This window comes from Falco peregrinus, chromosome 7 (genome assembly GCF_023634155.1).
Source record: "Falco peregrinus isolate bFalPer1 chromosome 7, bFalPer1.pri, whole genome shotgun sequence".
NCBI lineage: Eukaryota > Metazoa > Chordata > Aves > Falconiformes > Falconidae > Falco > Falco peregrinus.
This window is the reverse complement of record NC_073727.1, coordinates 20,950,741-20,969,094: the sequence shown is the minus strand read 5'-3', so window position 1 is coordinate 20,969,094 and position 18,354 is coordinate 20,950,741.

Below are 18,354 nucleotides of genomic sequence, written 5' to 3'. Positions count from 1 at the left end.
AAAATAGAAACCAGGAGCTACCACCTCATGAAGCAGGTGGAAGGCGAAAGCCCTCTAAGACCATGGTAACTGTCTTCTGTGGTAATTAATGGCAGAACACTGATGGCAAGACTTCAGGAATAACTAAAATATTAGAAAGTTGCCTCTCTGCATGGAGGAAGATGAAAAAGCAAGAGCTGGAAAGTGGTATACCTCTCCTCTTCCCCACTGTGAACAGTTTAAGACCTGTTTATGAGCAGAAATTAGGCAAGATGGAAAAACTGTCACCTGCAAAACACTGTGAAGTACAACACACCAGAAAAAATAGGTAACGTTTCAAAAATATATGTTTAAATGTGAAATCCAGGTGAGCACCTTCAAACACTACGTAACACTGCTGGGAGTGAGGGTGAACATAACTCAAGCGCTAACCATTTTTAAAACATAAACTGATAAGCTCAACACCACACAAAAATGACTGCATTGTATGAATAACAATCAAGTGGGTCCAGCCAACAGAAATGACCCATACTTAAGTATAATACCTGTGCTTAGCTTGCTTATGCCTCAATGTTCTGCTTATAATAAACTGCTTTGAAAAATGGCATTTTAATAGAGTGGTTGGTTTGCAAATCCCTGTGAGGTCCTCATCTGCTCATTGCTTTGGTTAGGCAGGTGTTGCTCATCCCTCAGTGAACTGAAATAAGAACATAAAAGCAGCCACAGCGAATCAAGCAAAGATCATCCTACTCCAGTCTTTTTTGTCTCTAACAGCAGCTCTTTCCCCACAATACTATCACAGACCTCTGTGACGTACAGCTGAAAGACTTTCTGAACCAGACATGGTATCTGCACATTCAGTATATTTACGGTCACTTGTCATTAATGTTTTTCTCCTCCACAAACTCACCCATATGCATTTCAAATGCAGGTAGGCTTCTGGTATCAACACTAGATAATATGCCTGCTTCATATATAATTTTGTGCACTTTAATTATATGTAGCTAAGCTGTTACATAACAATCCCAAATCCACCTCCCAAGTGGTGAAATTTATATGCAGGAGGCAAGGGGGGGAAAAAAACAAGTCTTGAAAAAGTCTTATAAACATCTCTGTGGCAAGTTAATCTTATCTCAAAGCCTTTGTATTTCGAGATTATTTGGGGAGTTAAATGTTTATGGTTCTGAAAGAAGTGTTTGGAATAAGCCGGGGGAGGGGTGGGGTGGGGGCGCGGGCAGTGTGTGTGCAGGGTGGGGAAGTAACATTTTCTAGTACAGCTCAGCAGAAGAAAAGAGGGGAAGGGTCTGGAGCTGTGGAAGCTCTGTAACAAATGCTGCTGGCAATGAGAAGACTTGTGAGGGTTGGCTTAAGGAAAGGAGGGTTCAGACCGCTTCTGTCTGAAAGCAGGCATTGCTGACTGCATCCCCTGTTTAAGACTTAACATGGTCCATCAAATCCATGATCCATCAAACATGGTGTCTGGTTTGCCAGCAGCTTGTCTCCTTTGTCCTTCAGAGGACATCCTACTGATCCACATATTCACGATGTTCCCCTGAGAAGTCACCTGCTCCCTCAGCCAGAAACAGCAGTAAAACCTTGATATAGGAGTGGGATTCCCATATCGAGCCCAGCTTCCTAGGCTGCAAAAAGGCAGCACACTTGGACACTCTTAAGAGTTTAGAAAGTGTGACACGGGATCAGATTTAAGTCCGAATACTTTGCTCAAGGCTTTCTAATCCCTCCTGGCTGCTCATTAAGAACTTCCTGCTACACACAGCTTTACCAGTTGTCTAGGAAATCAGGGGTGCCTGGACTGGATCGAACTGTGTTGTGTTACTGGGTTTCTGCAGTTTCAGCCAAGTAAGGCCCCTCTCTCGAAGGATGTTTGGCCAGTACTCCCCAAGACAATGTGCAACATTGTCCTTGCTGCCTCCATACAGTGTTACTGTATTTTCCCATTGATTTGGGGAGTGTCTGCGTATCACCCCAAACAGATAGGATTGCCTGTCAGTGGGCTGTCTGCAAACAAGAACAGACAGTTCACAACATTTGCTCAAAGTAAACCAGCCAGAGGCAGGCTGGGGAGCAGAAGTACTACACATGGGGGCAATAAATAGCACGTGATGGGCTGAGAAACAGAAGAGAGGGAGATTCACAGTCCTGAGGCAGGCAAAGGAGTGGAGAGAAGGAATGAAGAGACCAAGTGAAGGACAGCATTGGAGGAAATGGACAGAACTAGTGTGCAGAGGCCCTGATGACTTTATAAGCTGGGTGCTGTGTGCATGCACTTCTCACTGGAGACTTAGCGGTCTTTCCAGGAGAGAGTTCACCATGGACTTCACTCCATGGCTTTCCTGTTAGGCTACCAGTCAGGGAGGCACCAGCATGGATCACGGTATCTGAGGTAACACACCTCTTTCGTGCAGTCCCAGGCCAGCAGGCACTCAGTGGGGAGGCCTTCTGGGCCCTCCTTTTACCCCCAAGGGAGCCCTTTGCTCCAGCTACCTGTGCACCTCCCAGTCCTGTAGAACAAAGAAACAGCAATGCAAAAGTGCAAAAGAGATCAGCATTGAATGATGCAAACTGTAACTTGAGGCAAGGGAGACAGTCCAGAGACCTTGCACACAGATGGCTATCTATGCCAGACCAATGTGGACTGCATCTGATACCCCAGAGCCTACTTTACAGTGATGCATTTGGGTGTAAGAGAAGCATTAGTAGAGATTGCTTCCTCTGATGCTGATAGGAAACACTTGGGCAGGTGCTTCAAGCGAAGATCATTTCCCCAGAAAGGAAAATGAAGAGGCAGCATTTGTAAGCAAGAAATAGAGCTCTGATTGTGCTTTGGAGGACATGGGAAGGAAAGATGTAGGACTGCATTTTCTTCAGAAGGCTTGTCAGCTCACAGGACACATTCCTGTGATGAAGTGCATGTTGACCCTAGGGTAATAGCCCATGAAGCATTCAGTCTTTCACTTTTGTCCTGTAAAGAAGTTTATCAGGCATGTTCCAAACTAGCATAAAACAAAATGTCTCCAATGGAGAGCACCATCCGATCCCAGTTCAATGTACCTGGTATCAAGTGAATTCCCTTTCTAGGACTATTGTAGTTTTCAGTTGTAGAGTCTAACACTCAGTGAGATCCTCGCTGTGGACATGCAGCTCCACTAACTTTATTCTCTACATGTCCTCCTACTTAGAAGAGCAAGTATGTTCATAGGATGAGTTTTCTTCTTGGAACAGCTACACCCATCTCCTGCACAAAATCAGCCAGCAGGCTCTGTCTCGTGATATGCTAGAAGCTGAACAGGAGTTTGCTGAACAGCTGTCAGCTGGGGCTGTAAACATGTGTGCACTGATAGGATGTATCTCCAGTTCTGAAGCATGGTGTCACAACTCTTGGGCTGTGCAGATAGCACAAACATAATTCCTGCAGTCCCTGTTCCAGAAAAGATCCTCTTGACTGAACAAAGTCCCCTCTACATTGGTTTCTGCTCCTAAGACCAACCAGGTGACTCATGCTGCTGGGCTGAGGCCTCAGTTAGTGAAGCCACTTAGGACTTTGCAAATATGTGAGATACTGGCCTTGATGGGGAAGGGGGAGCCATCTCCTTGTATTGCTCTTTTAGGAAGCATGACCTTGCTCAGAAACACTGTAGAACCTACCTGGTCCTACCACTGCCACAGGGCTGGTGACCTCAGTAAGAGTAGGAACATGCAGAAGAGGCACTGGAAGGAAAGGCAAAAGAGGCAGTTTGAAATGTGAAGGTGATGATTAGCAACTGCAAATCAGTTAGCTACTACAGCCCTCTGATGTCTGGGCAGTCAAGGACCTGGTGACACAGCCTAGGAAAGCCAATGATATCTGTAATGAGCTGCAGTCCTGATCAGGAGCATGGATAGTGTAAAACAGCCCTTGGGCACATGGACTCAACCAGACAAGGCTCATGGGAAGCAGAGAGAACAAACTACAGCTTTTCAGCCAGAAACTGATTCAAGTCACGCAATTAAGACACTAGCAGATTCTTCCATTACCAGATCGCTCACCTGGGGAAACCATACTAATCTACACTCCCTGAGAACAGCAGGTGCTGCATCACATTTATCGATGAACACTGATTTAGACCCCATTTGTGCCCTCAGACAAGTATGCGTAATTCCCATAAGAAGCAGCATATGCAGCAGTTTAGGATTATAACATGTAACTTTGGGATAAAAAAAAAATCTGCTCAAATGTCAGGGGAAGGAAGTTACACAGTCTCCACACAAGGAGAAAGTGGTACAGCCTGATGCATTTTATTTCTCCTCAAAATTCTCACTGAAAATGTGTGGCTGGGGATAATCACTGCATAGGATCATAGTGATCTGAAAGCAGTGCTAGGAGGTTGGCTCAGAGGACCCACGTGAACTGGAGAACATAACAAGACATGATATGATCACCAGAGGACAAAGGCATGAGTAAATTGTCAGTTCTAGATAAAGTTCCTGTGGTGTCTGAATGTGCCACGGTAGCCACAAAGTCACCAAGGAGGGAGACTGAACTTCAATTTGATGTCAGCTCGGCCACACAGAATGTGAAAAGAAGAAACATCTCCCTGTGGCGCTGAACTGGTTTAACCCTGATGTTCATCATCCCCAACAGATCTGACACAGGCTGCCCTTGTGCAGAAGAAGGTGTCACATTGTGTTGGCAGGCGAAAGAGAACCTCGTACTAATCAAAGTCAGTTGAAATCTTCCTTCTGTGAGTGACTGGCATTGCTTTTGCACACAAAGGTGTGTCACATGGGATTGCCATTTCCTTGAAGGAGAATAGATGGGGAAGATTTTATTTAGAATGACCTTGATCCTCTTTGGTTCAATTAGATTTGCCTAGTCTATTTTTTTTTTCCCAAATGAGAGGTGAAGCACTGTGTGAACAACGGATGCCTTATTTTTAAGATCAATGACTTGGCATCATTCCAGTTCTTGTGAGCTCCTGCAAAGTGAAAACACAGGTGTTAGCCCTTCAGGTAGGCTGCAAAGGAGGCATGCTTCTGCTGATAGTGGCTGTTCAACACTCTGGGTAAGATCACTGTCAGAAAGGTAACATTTTCTCCAGGCAGGCCAGTCAGAGAAAGCAGGAGTTTCTGCAACAGGTTTAACTCCAGCACTGGGTGCACACATCTTAGGGACTGCAGTGGCTGCAGTCACATTTCTCTGCATAAGGGGACCATATGACATCTTGAACTGTAACATACCAGGATAAAGACCTCAGCACTCCTCAGATGCTTTTGTATAATCAACATCTTTTTGTGAACACAGGAGAGCAGTCCTGCAAGGGCAGCTCCCCTTACAGACAGGCATTTCTCCACTGCAATGTGAGACACATTAATACTGCTAATGCACTGATGGCAGATGCTCTATCTGTTTTCTTTTACATCCACGATGCTCATTTCCATCCTCATGGTGACAGGTTTTACAGGAGAGATGAGACACAATGACAGTCCAGAGCAACAAGAATTATCAAAAAACTGAGAAAAGGGGAAGGGAGCAGAGACAGTTCTGTGAAGAGCAGAAGTAGCTAGAGGAGACAAGGAGCCAATCTTGTGCAAAGCACTACCAACACTACAACACCCACCACCACATGAAATATATTGATTTCAAAGCCACGTACTCAAATAATAGGAAGATTATTCATTAGGACAAGCTTTTAGCTGTAAGGAAGTCCCGGACAAGATCACTCAGGGAGGGAGCAGAGTTTCTGTGGCAAAGAGATTTAAGAGCAGGTTAGGTAAGCCCTATCAACAAGGATGTACATCTAGTGGATCCTGTCCCAGAACAAATAGAGGCTTAACAACCTCCTCTGTTCAGATTTAGCATTTGAGTCTCTCCCCATTGCTTGCTACTTCTGAAGCCTTTATGGTTTAGCTGTGAATACAGAGCGATCCTCCACTTTGGGTGTCACCCGTAGAATTTTGAGATTTATTTAATATCCAAGTAACAAAAAATCACAAGGCAACAGTTGTTTATCCTGAGAATGTATCAGAAAGATCACTGTTTCAAGTTTTGAAGGTTACACAATCCTCAAGAAGCTCTGGCCTGCACTGCAACCAGCTAGTAGGAATTCCTAGATCTCAGAATTAGATGCATTTGTTATTTTAGGGAAGGAAACAGTTTCATTTGTTCCCTGAAGCCTTTCCTATACGTGCCTGTTTACCCACTGTCTTGCAGCTTCACATCTAAGCAACAAAACAGATGAACAAATGGATCCCAGATACAAGAACTATGATTTGAGATATATTTGCGTGTATAGGTAACAAGCCAGGCAGGGAAAACTCAGGTCCCAAGTCATAGCCTTCATGAACACTTGCTTGTACAGAGGCCATAATGTTGCTAAGAAATCCACAGCAAGCTGATGCTTGCCCTTAAGCAGGGTTTTCACACCTTGGAGTAGATACACAGAGCTCACAAGAGGCAGGCAGGCGCTCTAATTTAAAGCCACTCTCGCTTCTCTTTTGCTGACTTTCCTGTTTTTCTAGCAGAGTTCCTGCAGTATGCTGAGAGTGTCACGTGGAAGGCTCAGAACAAACAGTCCCAACCAATCTTCCTGCCCTTCACAGCTTCTATAAAGTCCAAATATGTGCATTCTGTAACAAATGTAAGTAAACACAGCCAAAAACAAAGGCAGATGGGAAACATTATATACCCTTAGCAGTTATTTTTGCAGAACTAGATCCACTAACAGTGTCTGGAGTACACACAGCATCCATTTTTCTTCCTTCCTTACTGGCCGTGACAGTGCAGCCTTCCACACAGGGGTTCATTTCAAGTCGGCTGTGAAAACAAGATGCATAATTAGCGCAGCTAATGACAAGGATGAGTTTCCAGTCTGAGTAGGAGCAGCACATCAAACAGCTCTCAGGCCAGGAGAAGAGTTTGTTCACAGTAAGTCTTCTTTGTCCAATAAATCACGGGATGCTTTCTTGAAGGTCTATCCTTCTGAACAACACACAACCCGGTATGAAAACAAGATCATACAGGTCTTTGAGGTAAGCAGATGTTGTAATGCAGTAAGGATTAAGGAATGTACCGTGCGAGATGTGAAAACCAGACTGTCTTCAAAAATCAGACAAAATGTTCCACCACGTTACCACACATCAAAAAGAACAATGGCCATTAGCACAAAGAATTTAATTGTCTTCCTCCACCAAGGTTCATCTGGACCTGGCCTTCCAGGGTAATAGCTGGGCTGTTCAGTGCATACCTGAAAACACAGTGAGGTTTCAAGCCCCATGAGAAAGGGGACACTTCAATAGATAGGACTTTCTGATCCAAGCAGTGTCCACCTGAGGCTGGCAGCACCTGACATACCTCTCTGAGGCAACCACTGCAGTTGTTGGGATGCTTGGGTAAAGCAGAAGCAGGCCACCCTAGCAACCTTGGCGTATGGATGGAGCTGTTGGTGTTGGGGAGGAGAAGGCTTGGAAACCAAAGAATGCAAAAGAGAAGGTTTTGGAAAAACATCTTTTTTTTGTAACTTAGGTTCACGGTCAATGCAATGACGCATCTTCCTAAGGAGCTCAGAAACCAGGAAAATGTGAAGTGACCATGTGATCCAAAAGGCATGATCTACTGTGGTCTGCATGGCGGTTTACTCTTCACGGAGTGCTGGTGGATTAGAGTTTCTTGATAGATGCATCAGCATATACAGTCTTTTTACGCAGTAAACACACAGCTATCAGATTAATAGAGTCATAGATACGCTCCCTTATAATTACAATCTACATTTATTGAGTAGGAAAGGTTTTGTGTCACCCCAGTCCCTTACAAACAGCTGGACAGGAGAGACAAAGGCATCCACTACTGCACAGCAGCAGAGCTGATGATGCCATCTTAGCACAAGAATGGTATCACAGGCCCCCTGTAGACATGGTCACTCTGGACTATTTCACTACTTGGCGAAAAACCTTTGTCATTAGCAGAAATATATAGTATTGCCACATGGAGAAAAGCCCACCTCCTGACTCTTGTGGTAGGAAGAGGTTGGGCTCAGCGGCGTGGCAGGAGCAGCTGTGGAACACCACAGAGGAAGAAATCACAGCGCTGACTAAGCGGGGCACTCTGGGACAAGAAGGGTGGGAGATCACCTCCATCTGCTCAAGAGATGGAAACTTGAAACACTGAACACTCAGAAAACAGTTTATTGAAATACCCGAAATATTCAGACATTCAGCGTTTCTTCCTCCACTCTTCCCAGTGCCGCAGCTGGCTAAGAAGCCGCCTCAGGTGGAACTGGCTGAGGGCAGTTACAGCCCATGAGGACATGCCATTCATCAGGGTCATTTTCTGCAAGGGAACAAAGCAGAGGAGGAAAACCCTGTAATCAAGTTAAAGGCACTTTCCCAACTCTATTTTCTGAGCACATTCGTTAAATAAACTTTGGAGAATAAATAACGGGTTTATGACAAGGACTCAGGCTTCATCTGATAAAGTGATGTAAAGCGTCCCTGTCAGGGGCTCAAACCCTGTAAAATCTGTGACTGGCTGGAGCCGGGAGTAGATGCACAACTGCTCAGTGTAGCTCATTACAGTCCAGGGAACCACTGGGTTTCACCGGCCTTGAAAAGTGTAACCTCCATGAATTAACCTGAGAAAAGCTTGCTAAAAACCAAAACATATCAGTGCATTTTATGAAATCTGCAAGGTCTCACAGACTCAAATCCCTCATCTCTGAAGTGCTCTGTTCAATTAACCTCAAAACTTTCACTGTAAATTAAAGCTGACTTTTGGCAGAAGACCTTGAAGGGAGATTTCAGGACAGAGAAGTTAAAATGCCTTTAAAACGAAATCTAAAATGGCCATCTCCACTGTTATGACAGCTGCAAAATCATTTCTCAAGTGCTAGGAGCACGCTTGGTGCGTCCAAGAGCAGGCAGACACCTTCCCAACAGGCGCAGCAGCCCCTCTCAGCTGCTCAGAGCGAGCCGAGCAGCCAGCAGCAGCACCCACTGTCCAAGAAAAGCCGCCCTAAGAATTTCTTGCCTTTGCTTGAGGGTAATAAGGCATCAAGTTACAAACTAGGGAGAGGCAAAAGCATTTAAGAATTCCATTTTGCATACAGAATTATTAGATAATCTTTATAATCTAGCATGAAGAGGCTAAAAAATGCCCTCTTGAGGTCTAATAGTCCTCTTATAGAAATAAAGGCAGCTTATTGCTTCTTCTCATTTGACATGTCTCAGGCAACAGGTGCTGTAGATCCACTTTTCAGAATCTTTCTGCATTTACAGTGAAGTGCCCTGTAGGACAGGTGATAGAGTTGGAATTACATGGGTTTTTTTTAATCAGTAGAATTTTGCTGTCATTCCTGCCAACTGAATTGTAATCGACATTCCTCCCCCCCACCCACAGCAATATGAGGACTGTTGGACTGAGGAAGGGAACTGCATGCTGCTTTCAGCTCTGCATTTACCCACAGCTTTTTGTTGGAGTAAGATACAAACATACATCAGCATATGCTTTAGTTAAAAGCAAGAGCTTGCCAACTCAAGTAGGTTGGGAATTTTCCCTCCACAGAAAAAGCAATCTCAGGGAAAAAAAAAAAACCACCAAAAAACAACAAAAAACTGTCCTTGGGGGCAGAAAAGGGGATTTTGTCTAAATCATTAAATATTATTTTTCATTCCCCTTATATCAAAAATCAGCATGCTCTTGAACTAAATCCAAAGTGTTCCAAGTCACGTCAGCATTAAGTTGCATGACTTCAGGCCACTGCTTGCCTGTTGAAGCTGCAGCTTTGGGTGCCATACATTCATGGCCTTTCCAAAATCAACAGGAGAACCAAGTGCTTGATCACCAAGTCCTCAAAAAGGAACACGGATTTAAGAGGCAATTTGCAGAGGATAGCTCCATAGTATCAAACATGACAATCCAGATATAACTTCTGCCTCAAGAAGTCATTGAGTTGCTTATGACTGGAGTCTGGGAAATACCCTATTCCCTATATTCTCTCCTTAAATATCTGCTGATGATTGTTGCTGAAAACCATGCATGGAGATGCTTGTACCTTCACTCTGCCCTGTATGATCATTATTACATGTTTGCATTAAGCCAACTCAGCTGTTTCTCATGGCCATGTCCTGCTCTTGGGAGAACTTGTCTGGGCAGGAATCCAGAGCATGAAAATATGACATAAAGTATCCCAGGCCCCTCTGAGCATACAGCTCAGTGAGCTGGAACCTTTAGCTCACCAGCCCAAAAAGGAATCCTGATTAAGATGCTCTTGTTAAACGTACCTAAAGGAAATACTCTGGCAAGCTTAACTAAATAAAGAACAACATCATCATGCAAAAATATGTGTGTACAATTTTAATTTGGTTTTTTTTTTTAGGTCTTAATTTTCAGTCAGGACAAAGACCAACGTTAAAGTATCAGAAACAATTTCCTGACAGCGAAAAACTTTCAGAGCTCTGCTAGCAAAATAAAACCCTCCACTGCACACACAGATCTCCCCAGCCTAGAGATCAGAGGCAGAGGCAACCACATGTGACAGCTATTAATCACATCACTTAACGCCTAGCTGGGCAGTAGGTGGGCGCAGCTACAGGGCACAAGTAAGATCCTACACAAAACACTGTGCCCTGATAGGCACTTATAACAAAGTGACAACACACTTCAGTTTTACTGTCCAGCCATTTCAAATGCAAGAATGGTGTGTTGTCAAGCCTGCAAAAAAAAAAAAAAAAAATCCCCGGCATTTGTGGTATATACAAGATCCAAGACAGTTCAGGGTTGGGACAGAGCCTGATTTTTTTTAAATTACATCCCCCTAATTGTTCCACAGTGTTTCAAAATTAGGAGAGCAAGCAAAGAAAACAGGGCCGGTTGGTATTTCCAAGGCTTTCAGATGCTAACAAATGGCCAGTTTTTAAAACCTCAGGTCACAAAGTGTGTACACCTTGCAAAATCATGGTATAACAGAAACTGCAGGGGGGGAAATCCTTTGCTCACTGTAGAAGCTGAGTGCTCACAACTCCTGGCTCCCAAATGTTTTGAAATTGAGTTTGAAAGAACTGTTAAGTACCATTCACAAAAACATCTGTCTCTCTGTAAAAGAGGGAAAGCTACAGTAGGAAAATAAACACAAAAAACTCGTTTGACTGCAGAGCCTCAGAAAGAGGAAGCAAAGCTATCGATTATCAGCAGTATCACTGCACCTGCTATAGGTTGTGCCGTATCTTCACAAACTGAGTCAAACTGAAGGACCATCTGAATCCTGCATGCTGTCTCAAAGGCCACCAGAAGACAGCCAGGGCACAGTACACGGAGGAAAATCTAACAGCTATGCTTCCCTGGCATCCTGATACAGTATTGCTCAGGGACTTCGAGTCACAGCTGATGTCTCTGTGTTAAATAACCCTTGACAGATTTTTCTTTCCCGTGTTTAGTTGTTTTTTGAACCCATATCATGTTTGGCATCTATGATGTCCCAACACCATGAGCTCCCCAGCTAAACCACACACCCTGCCAATTACATCTCCTTTTGTTTTGAGTGCCACCTGATAATTTCAGCTGGTGCACCTTAATTCTTGTGTGAGGCAAACCATTGTTCCTTACCCTCTTCCATGCCAATATATATTAGACCTCCACCACATCATCAGCAATCACTTTTCCAGGCTGAGGAGCCTGCCACCAAATCAAAGAAAAGCAAGGGAAGAGCAGAACTTCTGGAATGACCCTCAGGAAGGGCTCCATGGTTCCAACCTTGCAGCGAGGACACGCAGACTTCACCTGGCTGGCTGCAGATGTAAAAAGAAAAGATCCTGTTGATTCCAGGGCCCTGATCTACACGTGCAGTTGGGTGAAAGGGCTTTTTTTCTGCTCAGAAAGAATGATGCATGAAACACCAGTGGTTTTTACTGTATCTGCTAGCCTGACTCAGTGTTAAGTTCTCTTCTAGACCAGTATCATGCCAGGATGGTAGACCCCCCCAGACTGAGAAAGAAGCAGGAGTGATTTAATAACCCAGCAACCTCCTCCAGCACAGAAGCAACCATCTGGTGCATTAAACTGGCATGAACACAAGCTAGATGGAGCTTGCAGCAAGCTGGCCCCGAAACCACACGATCCTCCAGGTTCAGCTGCAATCCGAGGCCTCCTTGACACAGCCCAGCTGGATAACCCTGCTTCTGAAAGCTGAGGTGGTTGCCAACTTTTGAGAAAGAGGACAGAGCCCTGCAAGATAAAAAAAGGTAAATCTGAGGACAAAGGTAGGATTGTCGAGATGTGATAGGTGGCAGCTCAAAGCTGCAAGAGGAAAAGCCTCAATGCAGAAAATCCTGAAGGGGAGAAAACCCAACCCCAGATGGATGAGGGCACCTCAGCAGCATGGATGTTCCATTCCAGCAAAGCAGCTGAGGCCAATCCTTCCACCCGATGAGCATGTGTCTGGGCAACAAAGACACTTTGGGTGCCTTTCTTGGTGGTCAGCTGAGCCTTGTAGCTCACTAGCCCTTACCAGTGTGTATCCTACTCACAGAGTCTCTGTGCATGACAAAAGACACCCCAAAAAGCGCTGCAGGGAGAGAGGGAGGATTACAAACTACTGAGAAGCTTGCATGTTTTATATTTTTAATGGTATCCAGATTTAAAGGTATTGTGTTGTGTTTTTGGTTGTGTTTTTTTTAAATTTTTTTCTTTTTAATCCAGATCAAGAGACTGCAACCAAGAAAAGCCAGTCTGAAGTGCAGAAACACACTAAAGGAGGAATATTAGAAATGCAAATTAAAAGAGCCAAAGGGAAGAGAGTAGGACATGTTCCAACAAGCTGCTCTGCCTCTCAAGGCCCTGAGGGCAGGGAAGGGAAAGTCAGATCTAGGCTGGGTGTTGAGGCAACATTCTTATTAGTAAGAAATCCAAAGGAGGTGAAGAAAGCAAGAGAAAACAGTGAAAGGTTGATTTTAACTCAGGAAGGAGGACAGCTTGGTCCTCATAGCACAGCACCCTTCCTTCTGCACTCATACAGGAGGTGCCATCCTGTAACAGCAACTGAGTTAGAGGTTTAAGGATGCTCCTAATTTGGAGACCAATATATGCAGCCAGCCCTTAAGGGACCCAATTCTTCAGTAGTTAATCCTATTCCTTTTTTTCCTCTCCTCAAATGTTTCCAAAGTGGCAACAATTTTAACCTGGTACAATGCAAGCCCAAGTGATGGCCGCGTACAGACCATTTCCTTCTTCTAGGAGGAGCAGATTACTAAAACCCAGTAGCCTGGCAAACTCCAGAGCATCTTTTGCACAGCATGTGGTGGGGCGCTCCTCCAAGCTGGGACTTATGTGTAGCACTGCCAGAAGGGCCAGGGCAGGGACCAGGGTTGCTGGGAATTACTTCTGCTGCTGGAAGTCTCCAGCAGCAGACCAGAAGCACCCATCCCCTCACAGGGGGTGCCATGGAGCTGACAGCTCCTGAAGTGCTCTTGTCACTTCCTCCATTCTCCTTTACACTGCTGCCTTCTTCCTTTCCTTCTCCATGTAGCACCCAGAAATGCTCATCTTGTTCAAAGCTTTCTGCAACAGCACCTCCCAGAGCCTCAGGCTTAATCTGCTTCCCACTCCTACTCTAGATTCACCCCTGTTCCCCCTCTGCCCACTTGCTGAATGTGCACACCTTCCTCTCAACCCACCGTGCTTGGGTAGCTGAGTGAGATAAGATCTTCCCGGCCTTTCAGGACACCCAGCGACACAACCGAGCTCTTCCCATAGAGATGTGCTGCCGCCCCTTTGGTTTGCTGCTCCGCATGGTACAAGGATCACACCCACAGAGTACGGTATTTCTGTAAACCAGCTGTTTTCAGTCCTGTTGGCAATCACACAGATGGTTAGTGCGTGGCTTTTTAGTGTAGTGGGCAAGGATCAAGGTATGGCCTCTTTCTCTTTAGCTCCACATGGGCTTCACTACTTGCTTGATAGCTCAGTCCCAGGTTAGTGCCTAAAGCTTTGATCAAAGCCATGCAAGAGCCAAGCAGTCCCTGTCCCAAACTAAACACACAAGAGGCACATGAGAACGGGAAATTTTGCCTGGACTCACTCGGCAAATGCCCTGCTTTGGCCAGGACTGGTGCAGATAAACTCACTCACGGTGACACCAGCAGTCTGCAGCAGTGGCAGGACCAGGACTTCGGTCTCCCAAATCTCAGTCCAGTGCCTAATAAACCCCTCCCCAAAATAATAAAACTCATCCTTCCAGTCTACATGAGAATCCAGTTGCAGTGACAGAGCCTTAGATGACAGCTTGTTCAGCCACATGGATTTTCACCTTACAAATCTTGCCTATGACTTGATTACTAAAAGCATCATTGTGATGTTCAACACCAGAGATGCTGACTCAGGCTGCAGGGCTTTTCCTTTTTGGCTGGGTTACTTTTCCTTACTGGTTTCTTCAATCCAGTGCACCATGTGGAATCACAAACAGCTGGACCAGCACAACTGAGGAAGAAAAAAAGAGAGGTGGAGGAGAACAGGAGCATTTTAATTCAGCATTGCCAAAGCCTTCCCCATGGTGAAACGGCAGCCTTGCCAACTGCTGGCAGCACAATGAGGATACTTCATGTATTCAGTGCTGCACAAGTGTCCCTTAAGGATCTGTGTAAGAGAACCTTTTTCCCAGGAAGCCCCAGCTTGCTTTTTTTTTTTTTTCTCCCCTCCTCTCCTTCCCAAACCTATGGAAATGCAGAAACCAGAGAAAGCCCTGTACTTCCCCGCTATAGTCCAAGTTGCTGTTCTCTCCCTGAAACAACTGATTAAAGAGATGGAGAGAATCCTTCACTCTAGCAGCAACGTCAACAAATCTTGAGGGGAAAAAAGCTTCAGGTCAAGTGTAGGTCTCAGTCTACTGCACCAAGTACTGTACTTACTCAAATGTGTTCCTACACCACATCTAATCCACTGGTGAACACAGACTTCAAGACTCTGTGACCATGTAGGATGTGGCCGCGGTAGCTCAGATGCTCTGCACATCACAAAAAGTAGCAGCTGAGAAGATGAAGCACAGTACAGAAAAGGCAAGTAGTTATCTTCTCAAAAAAAAAAATAACTCTGAAACAACCCTTATTCCTGCGAGAAGGCTTTTGACAAGAAAGTTTTTATTTCATACCGTCAAGGAATTACAAGCCAAAAGGAAATGGCTAAATGAGAAAATATCCTGTAGAAAATGTTGCACGCACTTTGCTAGGGCATCACAAGTTTTTTTTCACATCAGGGAAGAGACTCCAGGAAGCAAAGTTCCTGTATCTCTTGTACCTTTGAATTAACCACTTGCCAAAAGGATGAGTCTTTTTTCTTCCATCAGTGATCACAGGCTACGTTGTTCAACCCTGAAACCATTACCCTGTATGGTACCACTAGTAACTGGTATGTTCCCAGTGCAGCTGGTACACTGCAAACCCTGCATCAGCACCTTCCCTGCACGTGTTCCCTGGACACCTGGCTATCCACCTCTTCACAGAAGTCTCTCCTCCTCCCACACACATTCCTTGTGTGAAGATTTATATCCTAGACACAAATACCAAGCTCAGACCATCTGAATAATTTCAAAAAAGGCATGCCGAGTGTATGAAGCACTGCCTAAGTAGGTGCTAGAAACTCCTGGAGCTGAAGGTGGCTGGGGAGATAACCTCTGGCAAGCTGTAAGACTAGGGATAAGGGGGAATGGTTTTAAACTGAAAGAGGGGAGATTTAGGTTAGATATTAGGAAGAAATTCTTCCCTGTGAGGGCGGCGAGGCGCTGGCCCAGGCTGCCCAGAGCAGCTGTGGGTGCCCCATCCCTGGCAGGGCTCAAGGCCAGGCTGGACGGGGCTGGGGGGAGGGGTCCCTGCCCATGGCAGGGGGGTGGGACTAGATGGTCTTCAAGGTCCCTTCCCACCCAAACCATTCTACAGCTGTAATTATGCCTCCTTTTAAATCAGCGTAAAGGATCCAGTCCACTAACTTTTGCTTTTTACTTTTGGCAAGCGATGAATCAGCTTTTAGCTACTTAGATTAAGTACTGAAGATTACAGCATTGGGGTGCAGCAATCAGCCCCCTGAACCAACACGCAACATGCCCTGTATCTTTCATCCTGTAGTTCAAAGAGAATATTGCTGTTGGCACTGGTACAGCTGTGAACCAAACAGATTCTCTACATACAGTTACAGTCCCTGTAAACTGTTACAACTTAACTGCACAAGCTGTAACAAGCCTGATGTTAGTAACTACACCTAGTGTCTTTAAGAATGATAAAACATGCATTTTACCGCAGTAAGTTCAAGAGGCCATGGGCATTTTGCTCTTACGACATCCCTCATTTGCAGAGCTACAGCCCTCCCGCAGCCACAAAAGCCTTCGGCATTAACATGGAGCACCTTACCTCACAGCCCTGACCCACGATGCTTATAGGACTGGCTAAAAGGTAAACGGTAGCACAAAGAAGAAAGAGCTTCAACTCCTTTTACGTAAACAAACACCCAAGTACGTTTTCCTTAAAAAGCAGCAGGAGCTAACACTGAATTTATCCAGCCAACCTGATGAATCCCCATAGGGATTTGAGAGTAACTCTGTGTCTTTTTTCCCATTATTTTACCTCAATCAAAAGTTTGGCTCACTACATTAGCAACCAAAACTTGTCCAAACCCCCTAATATTTATATGAGAAACTATTTTTTCTTCTCTGTGTAGTGGCCATGTTCTCTGCCAGCACTTTAAGATACTGGGGGAGCATATTCTGAGCTTTAAGAGTAAACCCTCCTAAAACCATCAGCAACACTCTTGCAACAGAACATCAAAAGATCATAATCTCTGGCGCTGAAAGACAAATGCCACAGGCTTCTCTTGACATTTACACAGCAGGAGAAACTGCGAGCAACCCAACACAGCCCAGCATCCCTGGGTTACATTTAATGCACAACAGCAGTTCCTCCTCTTTGTTTTCTTTTGTTGCTTTGGGGGAAAACACAGCATGGAAGACAGCCCTACAATGGCACTAAACAAAAAACACTTGGGTTTAAAAAAATAACAATGCCAACAGCCTCAGACTGCTGAGTTTCAGCTTCCTCAAGGTGTATTTGCGCAAGAGACTGGGATTTTGGTGCTGCATCACCACCCACCAGAGGAACCCCGTATTTAATGAGGTGAGCTGGTGGACATCCCATCTGCAGGGGTTAACTGGTCTCCCTGCCGGGCTGCTACTTCTCTAGATACTTGTAGGAACAGCAAGTGCCTTGCAAAGCCCTGTCAGAGTTGGTGAACAGGTTGGAAAGGGGAGATGGGACAGATCTGATCTCAAATGACTTCAGAAAGGGAGGCTTGGAAAGCCCGGCTAGAGTTCAAAGTGAGTCATGGACAGGCTCCAAGCAGAGTTTGCCTCTGTCTTCTCCACTCCCATGCATCAGGTGTTCCTACACATTGAATCAAAATACCATGTTTTACACGCAGATAACATGGAGTAAAGAAACCCATCGCAGCTGCCCTGAACAGCCTGTTTGCACAGTATAATCTCTTTAAAGGCAACATGTTTTCATGAATGGCATCTCTACTGTACTTTAAATCCAACAGATGGCTTTATATCCTTGTAAATATTCCAGAGTCTTTAGGTATTCTGTTTTAACCGTCAGATTACTGATGTCCTCTCACCGGCACTCAAATATAAGAAGGAAAATTAAATAAAAAGAAATTTTAACACTTGATCAGACAGTTATTTTCTCCCCTTCCCTCTGAAAAGTGAGCTTGAACCAAATCAGGCTGCCTAGTCATAGCTAAAATTATTTTAAAATAGACCCACCCTGTTTCAGCTGGGACTCTTGCAAACTTTTTGCACAAATAGGGACTGAGTATCAATCTTCTCACATCAAAACCTTCAGCACCCTTCACTGTTACCATACAGGACTACACAAGCTGCAGGGCAGCACACCCCCCCACAGCTTCCACTTGCTGAAATGCCAAAACCCACAAAAATTCTTCACCTTCCAGAGTAGTTGCAGAGACCACAAATGATGCCACAGGGAAACAGGCAGCCCAGTGGTTCACAGCATATTGACCTACCAGCCTGGAGAGATCCAGGAGCTTCCCTGGTTCACAGCCTCTGTTTCCCAAGAGCCATTTGTCCTTTTTCTGCTCCCTCCCCAGCAACTACACCCAAGTACCCCACCTCCCTTAAAAAACAAGAGGTAACTGTGACCCCAGGTCTACTGATTGACTTCTTGCAAGTTTTTGCTTCAGTCCAAACCGTTCTCCCTTTGAAGACAGCTGCCTGCCATCCTTCGGCGACTCCAATATAAGCATAAAAATCTTAGCTAACTGAATTGTTTACTTATCATACGCAGAGCTAGTATCAGAGGACCAAAACCACGGGGGCAAAGCTCTGC